Source organism: Halichoeres trimaculatus, unplaced genomic scaffold (genome assembly GCF_033239565.1).
Source record: "Halichoeres trimaculatus isolate MK-OKI-2021-1 unplaced genomic scaffold, fHalTri1.1 fHalTri1_scaffold_227, whole genome shotgun sequence".
NCBI lineage: Eukaryota > Metazoa > Chordata > Actinopteri > Labriformes > Labridae > Halichoeres > Halichoeres trimaculatus.
In genome coordinates, this window is record NW_027437222.1 from 277,501 (window position 1) to 300,000 (window position 22,500).

The window sequence follows — 22,500 nt, forward strand, 5'->3', positions numbered from 1 at the left end:
CACACACACACACACACACAGCGACCTACATGTGATGTTAGCGTCTCTGCTCCAGGAGTTATTTCTTCCTGCTGTAAACACAGGTACACACACCTGCTGGTCTACAATGATGCTCTCATCATTCAACACACACACACACACACACACACACACACACACACACACAGCGCTCTGACTGTTACACATGGACACACTCAGGCGGGTTGTGGAGGAACTTAAAGGTCCAGTTACTGAACCAGAACCTCCCACTGGACTCCTCTGACCACGTCGCGTGTTTGTGCTTTTATTAACGACCGTTTAACATCTTTAACATCTTTGACATGGAATGATGAGTTTACCTGCTGAACAGCTGTTTACAGGTGATTTCTCATTAGCATTAGCATTAGCATTACTTACAGCACAAATGTTCAATACGACTAACAGCAAAGTGATTGTTTCCTCCCCGTCCTCTAACCGCTCAGAAACACAGCATCAGCAGCTTCATAAAAACACTTATACAACAGCTCCACATCCTCTGCTCCACTAAACCAGATACCAGCCTCAGCAGCCGCCAAATGGCTAATCAGCCACAGGCCGAGCCGGCCAATCAGACGCACCCTCTGCACCTCAAACAACCCTGGTTCATACGTCCTGATCCAGAGCCAGCCCTGAGATTATCCTGTTCACAGATTATCTGATAAAACGTTTCTCTGCTTCAGGGTTTCTGTTTCTGTGTCGATGGAGGGAAGAAGAAACATCAACGTCTGACCTGAAGTTTGGCAAATTTCCTTCTTTACATCTGAGCAAAAAGATCAGAATGATCTAAATGATCTGAATGATCAAAATGGTCAAAATGATCTAAATGATCTGAATGATCTAAATGATCTGAATGATCTGAATGATCTGAATGATCTAAATGATCTGAATGATCTAAATGATCTAAATGATCTGAATGATCTAAATGATCTAAATGATCTGAATGATCTGAATGATCAGAATGATCTGAATGATCTAAATGATCTAAATGATCTGAATGATCTAAATGATCTAAATGATCTAAATGATCAAAATGGTCAAAATGATCTAAATGATCAGAATGATCTAAATGATCTAAATGATCTGAATGATCTAAATGATCACAATGATCTAAATGATCACAATGATCTGAATGATCTAAATGATGTGTTTGCTGCAGATTGATTCAGTTAATGAGCTGAACACTAATAAACTTTTCTCTTTCACTCTGAGATTAAAAACACTTCAGTCCCTTCCTCGTTTGTTCTCCTGCAGTGACCTCGTTTGCTCCAGACCCAGATCAGTGTCCTACATCTGGTCCTATGTGGGTCCAGAAACAACTTTATACAGTCAGAAAGTACTGTGGGTCAGGACTGGATAAGGATCCTGGAGTCAGCTCGTTATGTCAGGTCTACAAACTGCTCAACATCTGATCTGAACCTGTGTTTGGTTCTGGTTTCCCAGGTAGACCGGGTCTGGACTTCTCATGTGGTCATCTTTTCGTTCTGGCTAAGTTTTTCTCTGAGTGACAGAAAACCTGCTCCTCTGATCAGCTCTGAACATCTGAGCCGTGGTTTCACAGACGTCTCTCCAGGACAGCCTGTGACTGTTTGATTTCATCACTAAAGTCAGACTGAGACACTCGGCTGCCATGGCAACGGTGACATCACATCAGTTATTATTACCGCGGTGAAAAGGATGATGGGAGAGAGGAGCAGACAAGACGGAGACAGAGACGACTCCTACAAGACCTGATACAGGACTAAACACATCCTCCAGCAGGGGGCGCTGCTCGTTACAGGTCACACACACACACACACACACACACACACACACACACACACACACACACACACACAGAATAATGGGTTTAAAGAGAAGAAGTGCTGCAGTCAGTGATATAAGAGGCAAAAAAACAAGAGCAAGAGAAAGGAGTGAGTGAGTGAGTGAGTGAGTGAGTGAGTGAGTGAATGAGTGAGTGAATGAGTGAGTGAGTGAATAAATGAGTGAGTGAGTGAGTGAGTGAGTGAGTGAGTGAGTGAGTGAGTGAGTGAATGAGTGAGTGAGTGAGTGTGTGTGTGTGTGTGTGTGTGTGTGTGTGTGTGTGTGTGTGTGTGTGTGTGTGTGTGTGTTCAGCCCTGCAGTCTGGTCTCTGGGTGAAGGTGTCTGAGCAGGAGGAGGAAAGGAGAGTGTGTGTAGGATGAGTGTGAGGAAGGAGGAGTTATGTAACACGGTGACAACGACACAAAGAGAAAAATGATGAACAGAGAAAAACCTGACAGACCACGCTCAGCTGGACTCTCCTCGTTCTGATTTAAGACACGTCACACACTGAGGACAAACAGCGTTCAGCGTTCAGCGATCAGCGTTCAGCGTTCAGCGGTCAGCATACAGCGGTCAGTGACAGATTACAGCCTCAACTCGTCAGTTTTACTGGATGAACCAGGAACTGAAGGCAGAGCTCTGCTGACAGCTGCTGGGAGCATCCTTCTCTATCAACCTGGGTCTGGACCCAAAGTGGGTCAGGTCTTTGACAGGGGGGGGGCAGGAAGACCTCTGTGAGCTCCTCAGGCTGAAGGAAAGAAGGAAAGACACTTTCTTTACTCTGAGAGAGAAAGTTACAAAAACCTGAGTTCAGAAACAAAGACACCAACAACCAGCCCAGAGAGCAACGACAGGAGAGACTGAGACCCAAGACCTGAACCACTGAGACCGCCTGTTAACAAGGTCCCACACCAGTCTGAGACCACATCCATCCATGATCCCTCCATCATCCCTCTCTTTCTGTGTCTTTTCCTGCATCTCTGGTTCACAGTGTCCTGACTAATTGTCTTAATCTGAGAGTCTTTCATCCTCTCCTGACCCCGCCCCGTCCATCTGTCCCCCCCCCCCCCGAATGGCTGTTGGCCATTGGCCAGTCTTTAGTAGCGTGACATTAAACTGGTCGAGCAGACAGACCTGCTCTTTGCAGAGGACCAAAGTGGACTGAGGTCATTTTTCTGTCCTTCCTGTGTGACCTCAGCACGCCATGACACGTGTTAATCTGAGATCCTCTCCACACACTGAGACGTTAACTTCATAAACACCATATCACAGTCTTTAGTCCACATTTCCCTGATCAGCCTGAGGCTCAGAGCGAGAAACGCTGTCCCTCCTGTTCCTGGTTTGATGTGTGAGAGTTGAAGTGCAGCAGGTCTGAAATGTCAGCAGCTCCTGCTGCTGTTTGCCTGCTGCTGTTTGCCTGCTGCTGTTTGCCTGCTGCTGTTTGCCTGCTGCTGTTTGCCTGCTGCTGTTTGCCTGCTGCTGTGGGTGGAAGCTCTGAGTGACATAACAGATGATTCAGCTCCTCCAAAAACTCCAAAAATCAATTCAGACAGGACGTACAGCAGCCTACACCAGCCGTTACCTAACTGCATTTCACACTTTGGTTTTCAGATTCACGCTGTCAACTCAAAAAAACAGCTCCTGCTCCTGCTCCTGCTCCTGCTCCTGCTCCTGCTCCAGCTCCAGCTCCTGCTCCTGCTCCAGCTCCTGCTCCTACTCCTGCTCCAGCTCCAGCTCCTGCTCCTGCTCCAGCTCCTGCTCCTGCACCTGCTCCAGCTCCTGCTCCTGCTCCTGCTCCAGCTCCAGCTCCTGCTCCTGCTCCTGCTCCTGCTCCTACTCCTGCTCCAGCTCCAGCTCCTGCTCCTGCTCCAGCTCCTGCTCCTGCTCCAGCTCCAGCTCTTGCTCCTGCTCCTGCTCCAGCTCCTGCTCCTGCTCCAGCTCCTGCTCTGCTGCTCTGCACAGAGACTTTCTGAGCTCCACAGACAAACCAACAGCTACAGAGACCTGTCCAGACCTTCACAGAGCAGCAGGCATGTCAGCAGCAGCAGTCGGACACGTGTACAGCAGCAGGCGACCAGAGAGACGTCAATCAGTGCGTGACACCTGAGGAGGCGCTGACTTGAGGAGTGAGCTGTGTCACCTCCCTGTTTCAGGAGTCATGAGCAGTCGATTGTTTCCCGAGTCGTCGTAACAGCGAGTAAAACTGTTAAAAACATGAGTTTGTTCCTTTGGACAGAAGCTGATCAGCTGATAGAAAGTGAAACAGAAAAATCAGATCATCAAACCAAAGTGACGTGACGACTGAACCAGAGCGGACAGATTATATCACCTTCAGTCAACAGGGTACTGGACTCAGTTTTTCAAAGGGTGCCCCCACACCACTGCATACCGCGCTGCACACCGCGCTGCACACCGCGCTGCACACCGCGCTGCACACAGTGCTGCACACCGCGCTGCAGAGACAGCGACAGGGTCCCTCAGGAAAGGAGGTGGTTGGCTTCACCTGAAGCTCACAGCTGCTCTGATGAGCAGTGAAGGAGACCAGCAGAGGGAGGACTCCACTTCCTGTCAGGCTGATCAGCTGGAGGACTTGGTATTCAAACAGGTTCCACTGAAGGGTCAGACTCTCAGACCAGGCAGGGTGCAGGCCTCTGATGTCATCTGATTTTGTAGATCCTGAAATAAATCACTCACATGAAAACAGGGATACACGCTCAGCCGTCAGCGCCGTCAGCGCCGTCAGCGCCGTCAGCGCCGTCAGCAAACAGCTGTAACCCCTGAACCACAGCAGCAGGACGCAGGTTAGAGTCTGTGTTTGACCCCAAGTCTGACCCCAGAGCTGGACCTCCTCTGATCCATCAGACCAACAGGTCCCCAGAGGAAAAGGTGGATCCACCACCTGAGGAGTTATCTGAGCACGCGGTGTTCACACATGATCTGAGAGGATCCATCAGCCTTTCATAACGGCTGACTCACCTCTCCTTATGTAACCCTGGACTGGATCCTGGAGGTCTTTCTCAGACGCTGATCAAAGTACCAGCTCGTATTTTAACTTCAGAGACTTTCTGAGTCGGTCTCCCACGCAGCAAACGCAGCAAACACAGCAAACGCAGCAAACACAGCAAACGCAGCAAACGCAGCAAACGCAGCAAACGCAGCAAACACCTGAACTGACACGCTCATCACCAACACATGACGGAGACAGGAACGCCACGACCTTCAGCTTCCTGTCAAACACCAGACCGGGCTGGGCTGAGGGGTAACCTGCAGGTCTTTATGGGCCACCAACCGTCTCAGGGCTCAGCTGATCTGTCCTCCATCCTCGTCTCTGCGTGACGCGGAGGCGGAGGCAGCTGCTGGGAACAGGTCGGCAGTGTGTCATGTTTTACTCGCCGACTCGGCTCCATCACACCTGACAGGAGCAGAGACTCGTGTCCCTGTCGAGACTCAAACCATGACCTGACAGGTCTGAGCGGGCAGAAACACGGCTCCTGTTCACACACACACACACGGCTCCTGCTCACACACACGGCTCCTGTTCACACACACACACGGCTCCTGTTCACACACACACACGGCTCCCGTTCACACACACGGCTCCTGTTCACACACACACACGGCTCCTGTTCACACACGGCTCCTGTTCACACACACACGGCTCCTGTTCACACACACGGCTCTCTGTCAGCATCCACAGGCCCTGAGGAAAATCCAGACCAGGAGATCTTAAAACTGTGACGTCTTTATAACCAACCAGAGGTGAAGGCTGAACTCACATCAGACCAAATTCACCTGCAGGTTCTCTGTAGATAACTCTGTTTCCTCATCATTTAAACGTGAGCTCAGCCTGAGCGTCTCTTCCTGCTGCCGTCAGCGCCCCCCAGAGGTCACACCGCGCTGGAGGAAATGTCAGGCTGGACGGGTTTTTAACATGTTTCATGTTTTTTGCTCTTTCTGTTTCAAATGAAGCTTTGCCAAACTCTCTGCAGTGAAGATTCTCCTCTTCAAACTTTGACGTTAGGGCTTAATCAGAGTTACCCACAGGAAGTGAGGAGCAGAGCCAAAATCCAGCTCATCAAATCCAGACACGTTTCACTTTGGATCAGTTCTTTACGGTGGCCCTGAAGGGCAAAATAAATTTCAGAAGCACCAATACATTTCATCATCAGATCACCCATCACAAATTAAAGTAACTGATCACAAAATAAATTTCACCCATCCTCAAATAAATTTCACTGATCACAAAATAAATGTCATGAAAGCAGAAAGGGTGGGACCATGCTACTTGTCTCTGATTGGCTAATCAAAGCATGTCGTCACATCGGTCGTCTATCATTTCCTGTTGACAGTGGATACCAGCTGTAGCAGAGCCAGCGCAGAGTTTCAGGTGTCTATCAGGATGGAGGAGGAGCTTCATTTGATAGGGCAGTACTTTAACAAGGGACATTCATACAGTGTGATTATAGAAATGCTTTCTATTTACCACGATATACACACATCACTATGAACCCTTGAGTTAAAGAGCCTTGGGCTACAGAGAAGGGGCGACGTTCCTGGGTGAATGTTATCAGGAGGACGATATCAGCCGAGCTGCTGGGACCTGGACTACTGTTTGGACCGAACAACGTGGCTCACGCTCAGGCAGGAGCCTGGTCTCCTGAATCCACATCGGACCCTCTTGTGGGCACGTCGCAGGTTTATCCATCACAATAACCACACTATGGGTTTGACCAATCAGAGACAAGCATCATGGTCCCACTCGACAGCCCTGGTCCAACCCTTACTGGTTTTGTAAAATTTATTTTTTGATCAGTGATTTTTATTGGCATTCTGTGAAATGTATTTGTTTTTTCCTGTTGCAGATTTTATTTAACCTGACACGCCAGACGAACAGTTTCATATATCCGTCACGGAAATATTTCACTCGTCCATCTGGGTAGCAGCTCTTCAGATTTGTTGTCAGAGGCGGGACTTAAAAAAAGATCCGCAGCTGGTGATTGGACGACCGTTCTGATTAACACACTCCCCACGGACCAATCCACATCAAGCCACAGTGTGACGTAGCTTATGTGAGCCGCTGCTTCTAAGGAACAATAGATGAACAACTACAGGAACATGAGAAACAGCTGTGAAAAAGGTGTTAGACGACAGCTTCTGTTTTTATAAATTTAACTTAAGAATCAAAGGAACGCTGACAAGTACGAAAGTCTGCTGACGTCACATCTGCTCCCACAGCTCCGCCTCTCTTCCCTGATTGGCCGGTCAGAATTCAGCCGAGTGAAATCGTTGGTCATTGGAGCCTGGAAAGATGGACCTGCAGGAGTTCAGAAACTGGATCAGGCAGGTCCGTCTGCTCTGTAAGGTTAGATCGTATTAACCCAACAGAAACAGTGACTGAAGAAAGCGTGCCCACACCAAAGACCAAACACTTCACCTCAGGCATAAAATCAGAGGAAGCATCATCCTAACCCAGGGCTCCTTCATTACATGTGCAAACTGTAATTAAAGCAGAAACACTGGATCATCTGCTCATGTCTCACAGACACAGGCAGTGATCAGCTCAGTCATGGAGTTCATTCAGAGCTGGTGTTATTGAAAAGCAATAACTCTCACAGACGTTCCTCACAGAGGAGGCAATAAATGACTGTGGATGACCGTCAGATAAGTTAGGCTCCATTATTTCTGAGCAAAGCTTGAAATCAGGCCCACAGCCTGCAGTCACAGGTTTTTATGTTTTTATGAGGAACATAAACAACGAGAGGACGAGAGTCTCAGGTTTCTCTTCTCAACAGCTGAGGCTGCAGTCAGAGATAAAAACATGGAAATAAATCACAGAAAGTTTGGTTTTAAAGATGGTAACAGACAGTTTTTAGGAGTCAGACACAGAACACCAACCAACACAAATCTCCACCCAAATCTCCACCCAAATCTCCACCATGGAGTCTGAAACGATGATGATCTGAATGACTCCAGCTCTTCTTCAGGTTTACAGAGACTGTTTCCAGCTGTACAAACACAAACTGAGCCGAACAGAGTGTGTGTGTGTGTGTGTGTGTGTGTGTGTGTGTGTGTGTGTGTGTGTGTGTGTGTGTGTGAGTGTGTGTGTGTGTGTGTGTGTAATGAAAAGAGTCGTCTGAGTTTGGTTTCATTTGCATCAGAGGAATAAATTACAGACACAAACAACAACAACGCTAACGTCTGCAGCGTGGTGAGGAAACGAGCCTGGATCCTGGTGTTTGTCTCTTCACGCGGTGACAGGACGATGACGTGTTTACCTGCTCACGCTGCATCCACCTGACGACTCAGATTAGAGCCAACACTACAAATAATCCAACAAACAACGCTAACACGGCGTCAGGCAGAGGAAAAACATCCAGACCACCTCACTGTCTCCAGCTGGCTGCACTTTAAGAAGCGTTTCTTCAGATATCCTGTTTTTAAAAAGCAGAGACATCAGCAGCCTGACCAGCAGGGGCGTGGCTTAAACTCCAGAGAGTTTGTGGAGTGTCCTTTAAACCAGGCACTTAATCCTGCTGCTCATGTGGCGCTGCAGGACTGCAGGACTGCAGGATGTGATTATGCTCAGGATAAGATTAAACTTTAAAGATCCCAGTGGGAAAACAGAATATTAAGAGCACGAGACGTTGGAGCGAGAAGCAGCTCGCTGCTCAGGACGACTGTGACGTAGAAACACAGCAGAGGGAAACACACATCGACTGAGGAGCTCGTCTGCTTCATCTCTGTCTGTCAAACCACACAGCTGCAGCTGAAGTGAAGAGCGCAGCAGTGCAGCAGACCCTGCAGCAGACCCTGCAGCAGACCCTGCAGCAGACCCTGCAGCAGACCCTGCAGCAAGACCTCGCAGCAGACCCTGCAGCAGACCCTGCAGCAGACCCTGCAGCAAGCCCTGCAGCAGACCCCGCAGCAGACCCCGCAGCAGACCCTGCAGCAGACCCTGCAGCAGACCCTGCAGCAGATTGTGATTGGTCCCAGACCGACTGAGCAGCACCAGGAGAGGGCCGCTGTCAGGACTCAGTCACAGAGCTGGATGCTGAATACACAGCGCTGCAGGCTGCACATACTGTGTGTGTCAGAGTGTGTGTGTGAGAGTGTGTGTGTGTGTGTCCTTTAAAAGATGATGCAGTGAAGCACATGGTGCAGATAAAAACAGGCCTGTAAATGTGCAGCGAGCAGGAAAAGGCGACAGACGCAGAGAGACAGAGAGCAGAGGAGACAGGACGCACCAAACAATACAGCCTCTGTGTCTGAGCCAATCAGCTCTCAGCTGTCCGTCACCGTCCTCAGCACCACGCCAACACACGCCAACACACACACAAACACACACCAACACACACCAACACACACCAACACACACCAACACACACCAACACACCTACACACACCAACACACACCAACACACCTACACACACCAACACACACCAACACACCTACACACACCAACACACACCAACACACCAACACACACACAAACACACACCAACACACGCCAACACACACCAACACACACCAACACACCTACACACACCAACACACACCAACACACCTACACACACCAACACACACCAACACACCTACACACACCAACACACACCAACACACCAACACACACCTACACACACCAACACACACACAAACACACACAGACACACACCAACACACACTGACACACACCAACACACACCAACACACACCAACACACACCAACACACACACCAACACACACCAACACACACCAACACACACCAACACACACCAACACACACCAACACACACCAACACACACCTACACACACCAACACACCAACACACACCAACACACACCAACACACACCAACACACACCAACACGGGCTGACTCAGTTTACAGCAGGTTTGTAAATGACAGGATTCAAACCGTGGTCACCGTCTGTCTGCCTCCATCGTCCATCACCCAAACCATTGTCACAGAGTGAACTCTGCAGATTCCTGCTTCCATCCTATCAGACTACCAGGAAACCATCAGGTAAGCATCAGAAAAACATCAGGAAACACCAACGTTAAGTTTTCTGTGTTTCAGGTGAAATGAACAGGAAGTGCCTTGCTCACTGGTTTCAGCAGCAGCAGTATTTGCTTCGCCCAAACATCAGACCAGCTGTTAAACGGCCTGTGATGGTAAATTTGGCGACTCTGTGAGCTCCACTCTTTGAGCAGCGACTAAAAACCCAAACAGACTCACAGACCACTTCCTGTTTTCACAGTCCAGCTCGTTTCTCACTAACGAACAGCTTGTCCTCTCCTGGCACCCGTCCCCACGCTGTGAGCACGGCGCAGAGCGCTCAGACACAGGTGGAGGAGGAGAGTGAGTCAGTGGTGATGGAGGTGATCAATGATGAGACCAACAGTTTATTGATTCATTATTTAACAGCTCTGTATGAGTGGTTATCATCATCATCATCATCATCATCATCATCATCATCATCATCAGTGAGGGGAATGAGCCGTTCCTCAGGAGGATTTCATCTCTTTTCCTGCCACTCTGGGATCTCCCTCAGCCTGTGGGGATTTCTGTCACTGTAATAAAACCAGTTTAATCAACGCGTGCAGAAAATTCACATCAGACTCAGAAATCTCCTATAAAACGATGCACACGAGGTGATGACCGCTCTTCATCTTAACTCCTCCTCCTCTGGACACAGACTGTAACAGTCCACTGTTCCTGTCTCTGGGAAAAACCAGTCCCCTCAGAAACACAAAGACCAGGGTCAAAGTTTGACGTGTCGGTGGGCGACGGCTGAAGTGACTGAAGTTTGTGATGCTTCAGGGTCAATCAATCAACTCCAGCTGCTGTGCTGCAGGAGAGGGACACAGACGCTCACCAAACCTCACCCTCCTCTTCATCTGTTTGAAGACTTCACATGTCCACGCCCACCCACAGGAACAGGCGGACCACCTTAACGAGCTGTCACCAAGACCAAAAGCAACGTTTCCACAGGTCGCTGTCCTCAGGCACAGAGCTTTAACTGGAGGCAGGAAATTCATCTCTACAATGTTAAAATCTACAACAAGGTTTTAAGAGTTCCTGGCCCCTAACACACACTACATTCATCCTGGAGCTTTGGTGACACAAGGAGCACCTAAAGGTGGACTAATCAAATTAAGAGAGGAGATGCCAATGAGCCCAGTGTGATTAAGGAGCTTTAGAGACAGACGGGCGGCTGAAGCATGACACCACGACAGTGTTACTGAGACTCAGACCCAGATCTGAAGCTCAGCCTGTTTATCTCAGAGAACTGCTCACAACAAATTCACATTTAGGGCGAACTCTGGGAATCTGGGTGGAGGCCTGGGTGGAGGCCTGGGTGACGGCACATTTTTTCACACTGTTTTAGCAGAGTCAGCTGAAGCTCAGTCCAACCATTAGTTTCCTCAAACCAACTGTTGCTGACTGACCTGTAAAAAGAAACGTATTTTTCATTCAGGTGCAACAAGTTGGAAAACCTGTGAACCCATTTCCTCCTTTACAACAATCCTGAAATCAAACTGTAAATATCTTTAGGCGTCCTCGGCACCAGTTCAGCTCAGTGGTTAAGTAGCACGTCCCATTTGAAGAAGCTTAAGTCCTCAGGAAGCAGGCGGCCAAGGCCCGCCCCCGACCTGCGGCCCACTTCCTGTCACTACCTACGGTCTGGTCCAGTTTCCTGCTCTGTTCACTGGCTCCCTGAGGAAAGATATACAAGCTTAAAATATCACTTTAAACATACAGAGATCTTTTCTTTAATATCCAAATTATCCTATTGACAAAATAAATACGTTACATAAGACGTTAGGAGCTAATTAGTTTTCAATAAGCAGCTGATCTGCTGATGTCTGTAGGTGATGTTCAGCTCTGATGACGGGCACGTCTCGGTCACTACTTCCTGTGGCTGTGAGCCAATCACATGCTCCTGTGACATTTACACCTGACACACCTCACTGTGTGAAGCTCTCAGTCTCATCAAGAAGCTCAATCAACACCGAAACATCAAACATGTGTCACAGCAGCCGACCGTCGCACTGAGCAGTACGCCACCAACAGGTGAAGGCAAAGACTGCGAGTGCACATCACTGAGATTATCACAGACAGATGGTTTTTAGTCAAAGTGTGACCACACCTGAGCCTCAGTGATTCAAAGAGCAGCTTCCTGACCAGCTACCACCACGTACGGACCTGTGGGACCAGAGTATGCTAATGTTTCAGACCTCGACACACGTAGACCAGCATCCTCAAAACGAAACCACGACGCCAGAGTTTTCTGAAATCTTCACTTTGGACAGAGTTTTCAGAAAACATCATCTTCTGTGATGTAAACTGCGGTTTCATGTGGATAACAGGCTTAAACATGTAAAGATATATGTGGTTTCCCAGATATCTCTGGCTATGTGTGGACATGGCCTCAGTCAAAAACCAGCTCAGGCCGAGGATCAACAAACTACCAAACACATGACCAGGTCCTGGACCAGGTCCTCCATCAGCATCTGCCCTAAGGTCAAAATCTGACCTTCAGAGATTTCTGTCCAGCTTCAGCTCATCTCTGAAGACGATGATAAAAGCCAAGCACACGTCTCATCACACCATCTTCACATCCATCCTCACATCCTCCCTCACATCCATCCTCACATCCATCCTCACATCCATCCTCACATCCTCCCTCACATCCTCCCTCACATCCATCCTCACATCCATCCTCACATCCATCCTCACATCCATCCTCACATCCTCCCTCACATCCATCCTCACACCATCCTCATATCCTCCCTCACATCCATCCTCACATCCATCCTCACACCATCCTCACATCCATCCTCACATCCTCCCTCACATCCTCCCTCACATCCATCCTCACATCCTCCCTCAAACAGCTGTGGCTGCGTCACCTTGGCTGAGAGATGAAAGCAGAAATCTGATGTTCAGCAACGTGACCTGGACTCCTGACAACGCTCACTGACTGGCTGTAATCTGGACAGACAGTCTGTCTGTGTGAAGAGAATTGATTTGTATCGACCCAAAGGGAAGCAATAATGCAGCCCGACAGAAACAGGATTCAGTTGTTGTTATGCCAGAGAGCTGCAAGAAAAGTCATCAGACAAGACGACGACACGACATCAACATGAGCTGAGGAAACGTTGGAGATCTCCACTCTGAGTAAGTGACGCTGTGACATGGACGAGCTGCTAAACAAGACGGCAGCGCTGAGAGGGTCCAGAGACGGTTCAGTAGGGGGGAGATCTGACACAGCGCTCACAATAACAACAACAACAACAACAACAACAACAACAACAACAACAATAATAATATGTTATTCTGCTGAAACTGACAGAGTGCAAGATACTTATGAAGCTTAAACATCATGAATAATTACAAACAGGGTGCCCTTAAAAGAGCAGTTTGTTATCATCAGCGCCACCAGGAGGAGACAAGAAAAGGGTCACAATAAGTCAAACAGGAAAAAAACTGTGTTCACAGAAACTTAACTCTTAAAATCAGCACATCAACAGTTAGTTACAGTAGTAGTTGGTTTTTGACAGAGGATTGTGTCATATTAATATTTCCCCTGGCCTTTGGCATAACAAACTGCTGACACAATAACAGAATCAGCCTTTATGTCCAGTGATGGCAGGGTTCCTACAGCTCAAGTCAAGTCAAATTTTAGACTTTTTAAGACTTTTTTAATGACGTTGGAAATCAAATTCAAAAACATGTCAACAACAAACCACAATTGAAACAAACAAAACTAACAAACAAAAACAGCAGATGATTTACCTGGGTTGGAGGCCATTTTGACCCAATGTTTATTTTACATAAAACATCACTTTTTACCTTTTTTTAACCCCATTTTTACAACTTTTTGCCTATTTTGCCCCCATTCATCTCTTTTGGCCACTGTCACAAACATTTTTGGATTTTTTACAGTTTTTGAAATTTAATTTCAAATTTAATTCTCAATTTTGCTGCCGTAATCAGTTTCCCTAAGCCACTTTTGGATTATTTTGCCAATTTTTCCTCATTTTTTTTCTCTCTCCAGGCACCTGAGGTAGAACCAAGACATGTGTCTGCTTTAAAAGTTCCTGGTGCAACCACATCACCGTTTTGTTAGTTCCGCTATTGTGATTACGCGATGCTGCCATGAGAGTAAATCAGGAAATTATTTAGAAAAATAGATAAATAAAAATGTTTTTTTTTTAACTTCAAACTAACGTAAATCTTACCAATGTGTTCAAATTTTTAAGACTTTTGAAATTTGGATCTAAGACTTTTTTTTAGAATAATGAATTCAATGCCTTTTAAGACTTTTCAAGGATCCACAGGAACCCTGTGATTGTGATGAGATGATAAAAATGATTTAAACTAAAATCTTCACATATTTTGATGTAAACATGAAAAGTCAAAGTTAAGCTAATGGGATTTCACATATTATTTATGTAACTAAATCTTAAAACTCACTGAATTCAGACATTATTATAACATGTTTCTGTTAGATAGGACGTGTTTACAGACATCTTTAAGGGAAACAGATGTTAGAGCAGAAACATTAAAATAAAGAACATTAATCGCCTCATTTACCAACAAAACCGTGTTTATCAGTTTGTCCAGCTCTAATCTTAAAGCTATTTTAACCAGCGGCGTCACACTGACTGACTGACCAGTCATTAGGCTGTTCTCCTCCTCACACAGCCTCCTCCTCACACAGCCTCCTCCTGACACAGCCTCCTCCTGACACAGCCTCCTCCTCACACAGCCTCCTCCTGACACAGCCTCCTCCTGACACAGCCTCCTCCTCACACAGCCTCCTCCTCACACAGCCTCCTCCTGACACAGCCTCCTCCTCACACAGCACCGAGGAAATGTTGTTGAAGAGGCTTTTCTCTGGAGCTGATGAAGGAATAATCCACCTGTACTCACCCTGACGCTGCTCCTCCGGTCGCTCCCGCTGCTCCTCCGGTCGCTCCGGCTGCTCCTCCGGTCGTTCCCGCCGCTCCTCTCTCGGTTCGACCGTTAATTTTCAAACTGCGTTCCGAGGCACGCGCCGCCTGCCGCAGTCGTCTCGTGAAGCAGAGAGCGCAGCCTCTGAGCTGCTGCCTGTGAGAGAACACGAGGCGGACTACAGGAGCTGCACGCGCTGCAGTCTGCCGAGGAGAGGATGAGAACTGCAGGCACGAGGCATCCGCGAGGGGCTCCAAGCAACCTGTTGCTTACGTCACGTCGGTGCACTCCCATTTCTCCAGATCCTTCGACATTAGATCAGTTCATCCTGAGGAGGAAGGAGCAGCGTGTCGGAGGCTCGCAGAGACTGATTTTCTGTTTTATATCAACACACTGGAACATCTTAGCGTCTTTCTGTCCTTTCTTTTGTTTTTCAGGATCCTAAAACCACAACAACCAGCATCGCAGTGGCGTGCTCAGACTTTTAAAGGGCAAGGGCAAAAAAAAATAAGGGGGTGGCTTTGAAGAGCACCCATTTCTTTAACACACAAAGTGATACTTTAGTTCCCAAGGTGGCACTTAAGCGTGTGTTTTGGCCCCAACATAACAACAACAACAACAACAACAACAACAAAGACTAGAAGAGAAAAAACTTGGTTGGTTTATTGATGTGTCCTGTCCTGATTGGCCCTTAACGAGTCTCACCTGTGTCTTGTCTTACACCTTTTTTAATTCACTCTGAGCCTTTTCGTCTTGTCTTCACGCTTCATGCCATGTCTTCCTGTGGTTCAGAGCTTTCCGTATGTGTGTTTACATGTTGTTTACATGATGTTCATGTTGTTTATGTTTTTTGTTTGTTTGTTTCAGACTGATCTGGGTCTTCCCTCTGTGTTTCTTTAAGTTTTGAGAATTTTAAACACCATGGTTTGTCCTTACAGCAGCAGACGGTAAATAATGCAAAGCAAACATTCATTCTCTGTGAATTAGAGTTGATGTATGAAAATAATTATTTAGTGAAAATCTCTTTTTTGGTTCAAATATTTTCTGTTTTAAACATTTTCTAGTGTCAATATTTCACTTTCTGTTGAATTAATCCAGACCAGTTGTCACCGTGTGGACGTCTCATGAAATGATGTAATAAATAAAACAGTCAGCATGTTGTGTTTTGATTTATTGCAGTTTTTTTTTATCTTGTATGAGATTTTATTTTGCTTATTTCTGTTTTGAGCTCTGATTGTTCTTGATCAAAGTTTGAGTTATCCACACTGGGCTGTTTGTGACATTAATCTGACTTCATGTGACTTCAGAGCCCTGTCTTTCCTCTGCTCAGTCTCACGTCCTCCTCAGCTCTGTGACGTACAGACGAGCCTGTGCTGTGCTCCACTCACAGACCAACAGCCTGTCATCAGTCACAGGACAATAAAGTTTTGTGTAAGAGTGAACAAACATCATTAAGTGAGCCTGTCGGGGTGAAGCAGGGGGCACGGCTGGCTCTGTGTTTTATTAGTGGAGTTACTGTGGCAGTAAATCCATCACTGCAGACAAAACAGGAGAAAATCCCCCGAGTACAGGAGAGCAGGAGAGATTTCCAAACACAGGCAAACACCAGGCCTCAGAGTTATTACACAACCAGAGCTGCTGTGGATTTCCTCCTGTCAGGAACTCAGCTGATCTGTTACATGAAGGTTTCTGAGAGGAGGGTTTGGTTTCTGCACAGACCCTGTCAGACCAGGACTCTTTCACTACAGATCATGTCTCTGCTCATGGTGAAGACGAGCTCAGACTCCTCGTCTCGTCTCAGTGTGTAACTTCAGGTGACGCTCTGAAAAAACAGCTCATAGAAAAAACCTTTCACTGTCTTTTTCCACCAGCTGCTGTTTCTGTCTCCAGCTTCAAAGCTTTTTGCTGTTTCCTGAACACGACACAGCAGCATCCCCCCACAGCAGCATCCCCCCACAGCAGCATCCCCCCACAGCAGCAGCTCCCCACAGCAGCAGCTCCCCACAGCAGCAGCTCCCCACAGCAGCAGCTCCCAGGTGTAAAGGTGAGAGTGTGAGCGTGATGTGTGAGCGTGATGTGTGTGTGGGCGTGATATGTGTGATATGTGTGAGTGTGAAGCACAGACAGAAATAAACTCGTTCAGTTTCCCCTGATAAATAAAAAGGTTAAAGAGGGACAGACAGCAAGTTATCAGCTCCTCCAGAGAGGAGGAGGAGGAGTAGGAGGAGGAGGAGGAGGAGGAGGAGGAGCAGCAGCATAATGAAGACTCACACACACACACACACTGGGGTCTCCTTTTCTCTCCGCTTATGCAACACCTACGTTCATCGTTTCCATGGCAACTCAGCGCACCTTTAATCATAATGTGTGAGCTGGTCAACAAGGCCTGAGTCACCACAGTAACAGGACCAACACAAAAGGCAACCTGTCCACACACACACACACACACACACACACACACACACACACACACACACACACACACACACACACACACACAGTGAAAGATGTGTGCTAACTGAACAAAGAGGAGTCTCAGTGAGGAATGAAAAACACGAAGCGTCCATCGTCTCCGTCACCTCCATCAGCTCCTGAGGCGTCTGCAGAAAACACACACTGACACACACACAGCCCCACCTTAAAACACACCCTGCCACATTCTGACTCCTTCCCACAGCAGGACCTGGGGTCTTGGATCTTAAGGGGGTGGAGCCTGTAAACTGAACATTCTGATTGGTGGAGCAGCCTCAGAGTTTCTGTTCCTCTGAATCTGTGACAGTCTTCAACTAAATGATCATCTGTTTCTCCTCCTCTGCTCTGAGCATCCACCAACACACCAGATGATCAACTCTACTTCAGAGGAGATCTACCAAAAGCTGCTTCTGGACAGTTATAGCGCCACCTGCAGCTGTAGACTGACATGTCCGTATTCATATACAGACAGAGAACAGTAAATTAAAAACAGTAAATAAAAAAAACATCATTAACGATCTTTAAATGCTCTCCTCTCCTAACCGAGGGCTGGATACGCTGAGACGTCTGTCCTCCATCTTTCCTGATGGCTCTGGAGAGTAACCCGACACCATGAGCAGCAGGAAAAGGTGCAGTCAGTGTGTTTTCTGCCCCTGAGGAAGCTGTGGTTGGGGCTGATTCATGGAGCTGAGTGAAGCTGCTGGAGGACGGCTCGGTCTCTTCCTGTGACCTGGTTTTCCCACGTAGAGGCAGCGGTCTGCTGGGCTCACTGAGCTGGGGTTGGTGTGTTTGTCATGGTGTGTCTGACAGAGTCTGGACCATCACACTCCTCCTCCATCAGTCCTGCACCATCCTCCCCGAGGCCTGCCGGGTCAGGGGGAGCTTCATCACCTGCTGGTCCAGGGAAGGTCCCCTTTCTCCTGAGTCTCCATGGACCATCATCCTGAGTGTGTGGGGCCTGAGCTGATCTCTGCTCTGAGGACAACCTCAGCTTCCTCTTCCTCTGTATCTGAGGAAGAGGAGGCTGTTCAGCATCAGAAAGACCCTGAAGGAGATGCATATTTTCTGTCATTTGTCAGTGATTTAGGATCTTTTGGTGGACAGACCTCTGTTTATCAGGCTTTGAGTCCAAAGATGAGAAAATGTGTTTTAACACCTCGTCTCATCTCCAACGTGTTTTCCTGACGGTGTCTGTGAACATGAAGCAGCTGAACAGTGTGATTTCTCCCTGACTCACCCTCTGCAGCCATGGTTAGCCCTGGCTCTGGGGTCACGTCAGGTCACTGTGTGCAGCTTGGTGCTCTGGCTTTGATGAAGTCATGTTTCTGTCACGCTTTGCTCTCAGAGTAAAAAGAGACGCAGTCTGAAACTCGCCTCTCTTTCACCCACAGACTCCACAGAGAAATGAAAGCTTTGTGTCGTCATGTGTAATCTTCCTCCTCCTCCTCACACAGTTACCCCCCTCCTCTTCCTCCCTCTCCTGCAGTCCTGCGGTGATGGATCGGCCCGTCAGGGTCTCTGCTGCACCAGGAGCGTTGAACAGTGAACACGCTCTGCCTGCAGCAGCCTGCAGCACCTGCAGCAGCCTGCAGCACCTGCAGCGCCTGTGGCGCCTGCAGCAGCCTGCAGCGCCTGCAGTGCCCTGCTCCTCCTCACACCGGCTCACGTGTGACAGACTGCGCCGGGATTTTCCTCTTCAAGGGTGAATCAGGAGTCCTCAGCTGTGTGAGGAAGAGGAGGGAGAGGAGGGAGAGGGGACCCTCTGGTGCCTTGCTCATGGACTCATGATGAGACACAGGTCTGTCTCTGTGTGGAGCTCAAACCAGCAGCTCTCTGACGCACAGCAGTTTTTAATTTCTCAGAGCACTGGTTTCTGACTTAGTGTTGATGTCACACAGCACAGGAGGGAACCTTCATCATCATCATCATCATCATCAGGATCAGGATCAGGATCAGGATCAGGATCAGGATCAGGATCAGGTTTCTGTTGTTTGTCCCAGATTTAAACTCTGGTTTCACAAACCTGGATGTGCTAGCCTCCAGGCTAACAATGTGCCATGCTAACACCTCATCCATAACCCTAACCCTGTTTAACCAGCCGCTGGTTGTTAGCTTCACATGAGCGTTAGGTGTGACTCAGGGTTCACCTGAGCAGGTGAGGCTGTCACTCAAACACTCACAGTGACGAGAAATGAAAAACTTCAGACTGAAACAAACTTTGATCCATGTTTTCCTCTGCTGTAAAGATCATCTTTTCTGAGTGGGGGTGTTTCTGGATCTTGGAGCCTCATGTGGACACTCTGGGAACTGCAGTCTTCAGCATTTCTGCATGAGCTTCATTTCTGTTTATCACCCAAAGCATGATGGGAAAAGTCGTCAGTGAGCACATCAACACTCTAAATAAGGCGTCATCACAATCTGGAGCTTTAGTTTTAGAGAAACGACTTTTCACAGTCACAGGTTAAACCATCACAGAGATCACATCGATCAAAACAATCACAGAGATTTCATCCATCGAATCATCGATGCTCTGAAGTTTGACTGAAATCTAAAAACCAGAGCAGGAGAAAAGATGTGTTTCAACGTGAAAACAAGGATCCAACGTTCAGTGAGACATCATCACAGAGCGGAGCTGAGCGTGTGTGTGTGTGTGTGTGTGTGTGTGTGTGTGTGAGCAGTCCTCTGCAGTGCTCTTCCTCTGCAGTGGAGGCTGTTATGTAACAGTGAGCAATAAAAAAGGGGAGGGGGAAGTGTGTGTGAGGGGGGGGCTGCACCGCAACACCAGAAACATCAATCAAATACACACATGCTCAAACACACACACACACACACACACACACACACACACACACACACACACACACACACACACACACACACACACACACACACACACACACACACACACACACTGTGTAAGAAGAACTGAAATCACTGCAGCTTTTTAAACCTTTACCTTTTCATCTGCTGGAGAAAATCTTTAACCAACATGTGACTGATCCAAACCGTCTGCTCAGAAAAATGACATGATGTCTGCACCAAGAGATTATTATAAGATGTTCATCAGATTTTAGGACAATTTTAAAAGATATTTGCAAGATGTCAATGAACTGTTCATCAGATTTAAAACGAATTTTGTGAGATTTTCTGAGATTTTAATTAGATTTTAAGGGGGTTTAACTGTGCTCTGACCCTCTGAGGGGGTTTAACTGGTCTCTGACCCTCTGAGGGGGTTTAACTGGTCTCTGACCCTCTGAGGGGGTTTAACTGGTCTCTGACCCTCTGAGGGGGTTTGACTGGTCTCTGACCCTCTGAGGGGGTTTGACTGGTCTCTGACCCTCTGAGGGGGTTTAACTGGTCTCTGACCCTCTGAGGGGGTTTGACTGTGCTCTGACCCTCTGAGGGGGTTTAACTGGTCTCTGACCCTCTGAGGGGGTTTAACTGGTCTCTGACCCTCTGAGGGGGTTTAACTGGTCTCTGACCCTCTGAGGGGGTTTGACTGGTCTCTGACCCTCTGAGGGGGTTTAACTGGTCTCTGACCCTCTGAGGGGGTTTAACTGGTCTCTGACCCTATGAGAGGGTTTAACTGAGTCCTCTAACGGATCAGAGCTGGTTTCTGGCCCAGACTCTGGCTCAGACTCAGTCCATTACATCATCTGGTCAGAGACCAGGTTCAGAGCTTTACAGGAGAGAGAGGAGACCATGATCTGAGGAAAAGTCCAGAGAGTTTTTATTTCACTGAAAGGTCTTTTTCTGTGATCACAGGAGAGTTTCCTCAGGTCAGCGCCGTCAGCTCCGACACACCAACACGCCAACATGTCAACACGCCAACATGTCAACATGTCAACACACCAACACGCCAACATGTCAACATGTCAATATGTCAACACGCCAACACACCAAACTTTACATGAAAACTACAGAAACTCATGGAGCTGACCGACCCGACTCAATGACCAACATGCTCATGGGGGGTCCAGTTTCCCTCTGACTGGATCAGGTCAGACTGGATCAGGTCAGGCCGGGTCAGGTCAGACCGGGTCAGGTCAGACCGGGTCAGACCCTCGGAGCAGCGTTTGGTGCAGATGAAACAGGAACAATAAAAACTCCACATTTCCAGTTTTTGTCTCTTTTATTCTTATTTTTCCAGAGTTGTTCCAAAAATCAAAACGACCTAAAAACAGATAAATTATGGCTCTGATACACCGGGCGGTGAAGACTTCTCTGATCAGAGACGTGGACCAGGTCTGGGTCCTGCACAGAGCTGCTCAGGGGGTCCTGATGCTGAAGCAGAGCGAGGATGGTTTCTGATGAGGATCACTCAGAGAGCGTTAGAGGAACAGTCTGCGCCCACAGGAAGTTGATTTATCAGGGCTGAAAACAGTCACAGCCACGTCTACACCACCTTACTCCACCCGCCAGGCTGCGAGGGGAAGACCAGGTTTCTGTTAGGAAACGTTTCTGCTGTTTGTCATCGTAAGTCATCGTTTGTCTCTGACAAAAGCTGCTGAATTTATCAGCTGATCGTCCAGTTCATAGGACGAACCACCAGTTTAAAGAGCATCTAAAGGACCAGTCCGTGGGTTTATGTGTTCATATTCCCTGAGAGAGAGTTCAGCTCTGAGCAGGAGGTTCAGACCAGGACACGCGACACACACCAGCAACAGATCGAGGAGAGGAGAGGAGGAGGAGCTGGAAGCTTTCAGGAGCTTCAGTCGAATCTAAGACGCTTCAGCCGTCATAGTTCGTCATGGTTCGTCATGGTTCGTCATGGTTCGTCATGGTTCGTCATGGTTCGTCATGGTTCTTCATAGTTCGTCATAGTTAGTCATGGTTCGTCATGGTTCTTCATAGTTCGTCATAGTTAGTCATGGTTCGTCATAGTTCGTCATGGTTTGTCATGGTTGGTCATGGTTGGTCATGGTTCATCATAGTTTGTCATGGTTCGTCATGGTTTGTCATGGTTGGTCATGGTTTGTCATGGTTGGTCATGGTTGGTCATGGTTCGTCATGGTTTGTCATTGTTTGTCATGGTTCGTCATGGTTCGTCATGGTTCGTCATGGTTTGTCATGGTTGGTCATGGTTGGTCATGGTTCGTCATGGTTTGTCATGGTTTGTCATGGTTGGTCATGGTTCGTCATGGTTGGTCATGGTTCGTCATGGTTCGTCATGGTTTGTCATGGTTGGTCATGGTTGGTCATGGTTTTTTATGGTTGTCATGGTTCGTCATGGTTCATCATAGTTTGTC

General features: G+C 47.8%; 1 protein-coding gene across 3 annotated transcripts in view; it reads right to left on the reverse strand.

Annotated features, from left to right (window-relative positions):
* LOC141786578 (glycerophosphodiester phosphodiesterase domain-containing protein 5-like) overlaps positions 1 to 15,030 on the reverse strand; it is a 31,158-nt gene extending 16,128 nt beyond the window's left edge. For 2 of the 3 annotated variants that reach the window (XM_074665185.1, XM_074665186.1), the window contains exon 1: positions 14,759 to 15,026. The gene's annotated coding sequence lies outside the window, so the exon portion shown is untranslated. Of the gene's footprint in view, positions 1 to 14,758 lie in introns of all 3 variants that reach the window. The other variant, XR_012597846.1, reaches the window with a different exon arrangement.
* Positions 15,031 to 22,500: the final 7,470 nt, after the last annotated feature.